The 4606-nt window shown below is 34.3% G+C and overlaps 1 long non-coding RNA gene across 1 annotated transcript; it reads right to left on the bottom strand.

The window, feature by feature from the left end:
• Positions 1–2935: 2935 nt before the first annotated feature.
• On the bottom strand, positions 2936–4229 carry LOC127115583 (uncharacterized). The gene is made up of 2 exons (XR_007800778.1): positions 3893–4229; positions 2936–3127 (listed from the first exon to the last, which is right to left on the bottom strand). It is a non-coding gene; the product is annotated as an uncharacterized LOC127115583 (long non-coding RNA).
• Positions 4230–4606: the final 377 nt, after the last annotated feature.

Here is a 4606-nt window from a genome sequence, read left to right as displayed (position 1 = left end):
CAAAACATAGCCATTTGGATATGGAATGGTACGAAAATCCTTTAAAGTACGTCGATTGACTTGTAAAATCTTTTCGATCTCCGTTAAAGTCATTTTTTTTATATCTTCATCACTTAAAATAAGATCTACCAGATGAAAAATAAAATCATATGATGTTCTATCGTTCTTAAAAAAAATAGTAGTTTCGATATAGCCAAGAACCTAAAAAACAAAAAATTGAGAATTATTGTAGTTTGTATCTGAATTATTTGACAAATTTTTGTGTGAATGCAATATACCACCCGACAACCATGTCTAAGTATTCTTCCACACATGACCTATTATATTTATTATACTTGATAACAACATAATGACAAATAGTTTCCTAAAAAAACTGAACCCCATGCACTTGGTTCTTTTATAGCCAAAATATATTTCGTGTCATCCTCAAGAAAGCTCGTTGCAAAATATGCATCTCTAAAGCTAAAGCACCGTGTTTCACAAACTTTACGAATGTCCTCAAAAGTTTTTGGGCCTTTCACAATAATTAACATCATTCTCAAATAGAATAATTCACCAGTTATCAGTGGAACCCATATTAACCGCCGGATGATAACACCTTTCTTCCTTGGTTTCTATGATCTACTTTTTGTCTCATAAACAAACTTTGTTAGAAACTGACTATATGTTAGGGTTCTTGCCTCTTCATACTTTTCATTTTCAAACAACCATATTGTAAACATGGATTCAGTGACACTCGCCTTTTCAAGAACATTTTCTATTGTTTCATGATTTGTAAAATATACGGGTTTTTCTCCAATGAGATGGTAAAACATATGTTTTCCAGCGGGTTTTCGGGCATGAATCTTGAAAGAAAATATTCTCCAACTTGCCTCACTCGGTTAGACATAGCGACAATCAAGATATTGTTGAACTTCATCTATAGTTGCACCCGATGTTAAATTTCCTCTATTTGCCGACACAATTGAAACAATAATTCTATCATAACCCTTGTGTATATATTTAAATAAGCACTTAATAGAAGTACGCTGGTTGCACCATTCCATATTTATATGAGCTTTAAAAATCAATAACAACCTTCTGTTGTAAGGCACCACATGTATGTTGTCAAGACTAATCCCATTTTTTTACAATGGTGTGAGTGTTTGACCTTCTTCTATATTAGGGATAACCATCTTGGTCAATAATAGTTGTTTCATTGAATTTTTTAGGGAAGAATTTGGAACGTTTTCTATTTTCAAGCATGGCGATGGTAATCTTGCCAATCCACAAGGGTCATGCATCATATGTTGCTTGACCAAATCGTGAAGTCTTGGATGTAGTTCGGGGTTAGGAATTTCACAGGAGACAATTCTATTAATATCACAAGGTTTCGTATATTTATTCAGAAGAAAATTTGAATGCGAGCATGTCGCAAACATCTTTTTTGAAATTCAATTGTAATTATAATTGTCAAAGGAGACATACAAAGTGTTGGAAGAATTAGTAAGACATTTATAAAAATATGTATTATAGAATGCAATTAAATGGATCTAAAATATTCAAATATACTTCATTAAAAACTCACATGCTAAGATCTCCAAGTATATGTCATCGTGTGACATCAACCATCAATTCATCAAGTTTAATTTTGAACACTCTTGACATGATATTAGGTTGATCATGAGGTTTTAAGTTTTCTTACGCTAACTCTTTAGTGATTTCAAGTCAATTGGGATTACACGTGAATGTAGAAAACAAATTAGGGAACCCAACTGCACTTGAAATTGCCAAACCATCAAAATAAAGTTAATCCATACACCTTTTGCTTCCAACAAACGTAGAAGGCAATGCAACTCTTTTTCCATTTTTTGCATTTGTATGTTGATTTGGGTTACCTGTATTATCTTGAAATTTGTGGTATTTAACGACTCTTAATTTTGATTTCCTTTGTATCCAACTCTAAAAAAAATAGAGATCAATGTGAGAAGGTGTCGTACCCCAAAATTTGTCATTCCTTTTTCACTTTTCATCTGACCCATGACTTGAGATTCATCTGCACTCATTCATATGCATCATTCATTCATACTAACACTTATGAGCATCCTCATAGATTCAAGGTTTAAAGTTATTTATACCTAACCAAGATAGGATTTTGAATGAGAGTCAAGCCCTAGGGTTCTTGGTGTTGTGTTCATATGGATCAATCTAGTAACCCATAATTTTAGGAGTCCCTTTGGTTTGGGACTGTTGATTGAGCCATGATGTTTGTTTTGGCTTGCAATCCTAGTTGTCTTAGTCCATGCCATTGAGGGTTATTTTCTTGCTTGTATGATCATCTTTGTCCATACAGTTGGGGTATGTTGATCCTATTGATTTGCATGAAAACCCTAGTCAGGTAGGCCTGATTATTGTTCATTGATATTAATTCTATGGGGCATATGGTTTGAGCTTGCTTCTAGAGACATGATGTTTGTCCTTATGCACATGACTTTTTTCTTGACTTGAAATCCTAATTCATGAGGTTAAACCATCTGATCATTTGAGGACTACATCATGCCTTTGTGTTTATTGATCCATTTGGGTTCAAAAGTCTTCTGTTATTTATGTTGATTCATTGCATTAGGTGCATTTATTCTAGTCCATTATTTGTGTTTTGTCTCATGATTCATTCAAACAAGATCCAACTTGCATCATTCATTCGATAACATGATTATTCACAGTGCATTATACACTTAATTGCATTTTTTGCTTAAGTTGACTTTTTGGTCAACCAGTTTACCAAAATCAACAAATCAATTTTGTTGTTTTATAGTCCATCTTATTTACTATGGTCATTTTTCACTTATCTTGTTTGGTTTCATTGCATTAATAAGGTGTGTTTGAGATTCAATGGGGGCTACGCGGGTTTTATTACATAATTTGCATTTGCATTCGCATTCATACACACTTTGAATTAACAAAGCCAAACCAAAGTCGATTAGAACAAAAATAGCTTTCATTACATTTTAGTGTTTCTACAAGGTCCATACAAATCCTACTATTACATCATGTTACATTAGCCATGAATGGAAGAATGGCTTTAGTCTTGAGCTTGCTTGCCATCCACTTGTTCCATATGCTCCTTCCAAGGTCCTTACACCTCCACCTATAATGCCATGAAAAAACCTTTCATTTAGTTCAAAGGACCAATCCAAACTTCCATTCAACAAACTTCTAACACAAACTAGTAAGATTACTAGTTCATAGTAATAGCTCATTTGCAAATTAACAAGTTTCAATAATGCAGCAGGTTAGCAATGGAAAGCAATGCAACAAGTTAGTGTAAAATTAAAAGTGAAATCCCCGAACAGAACCTTGTGAATCCATTCAACAGCACACCAAGTCAAGTTCATAATATAAAGCACCCTGCATGATTTCATTTGACAGAACATTAACATTCCCTGCAGTATCATTTCAATAGACCACAATGTGAATTCCACTATAAATCCAAACTAAAGTTAAAACCAAATTGAAGTTAAACTCAAATTCAAATGCAAATCCATTTCATTTCATTTCTGACAAATTCTTCATTTCTAACTAACAATCCTAATTTCTAACAAACTGATAATTTACATGAATTTTATGATGAATTCCATCTGAATTTCTAACAACTTTGAAATTCTATAAAGCATACCTCACTGCATTTCAGAATTCATAAATGCTCAATCTTCACTCTTCACATTCGCTCTTCACTCTCGATCACATAAACACTTTTCATCACCATTATCATGAAACACAAAGCTCTCACTCTCTCCCTCGGAACCGCTCTACACTCACGCTTTATAGCAATGCACACGCATGCAACAGAACAAAGCAGAAAACAGCGAGAAGATTGGAGGAGAAGAGATCAAAGAAGACTGAAGGAGGTTACCTGGTGCGTCACCAAGGAGCACCGTGCCGGAGCTCAAGAATCTGGTAAGTATTTGTCCTTCTCCTTGCTATGATTCAAATGTTCCAAGCATAAACCCATGAACTTTGAGGCGTGGAGAAGACACATCCTCGAAGATGATACCGATACGAAGAATCCAAATCCATGATCGTGATACTGAAACGGACACCATTGTTGTTGCATCTTGGAGATTATTGAAGAGGCATTTTCGATTCAGCTGCAGCTTATGAGATAAGCTTCTTCGGTTCGAGTCTGTTACATACATTCCAGGACCGGTTTTGTATTGATCCAATTTAGGCCTTAGGCTCAAACTAGTTGTTTGGTCTGTACACCACCAACCTAAAGCGTGCATCCTTCCTCCGTTTCATGGACTCCACGCTGGGCCTTTAACCAGGCCCATGCGTTTTTTTTTCTGTTGGCTTTCCCCCTAGCATTGGGCCTGCACCCCACTGTCCATTTCATAATTGTTTGAATAACTTTTAATTGTTATTTAATATATTAATTAAGGTTTTAGATATTGTTTAGAATTTAGATTAGATTAAAAATTCATGTGGATTTAGATAATTAGGATTAAGTAGAGGTGAGTCTAATAAAGTTAATGAGGTTAGAAATTGAGATTTAATTAGGTTAGAAATTAGAATTCTAGAATTACTTAGAGATTTTTAGGATTTAATTAGTTTTAAATCTTAATTAGGT

Source organism: Lathyrus oleraceus, chromosome 1 (assembly GCF_024323335.1).
Source record: "Lathyrus oleraceus cultivar Zhongwan6 chromosome 1, CAAS_Psat_ZW6_1.0, whole genome shotgun sequence".
Lineage (NCBI taxonomy): Eukaryota > Viridiplantae > Streptophyta > Magnoliopsida > Fabales > Fabaceae > Lathyrus > Lathyrus oleraceus.
Note: the sequence above shows the minus strand (reverse complement) of the source record. Positions and strands in the feature narration are given on the sequence as shown.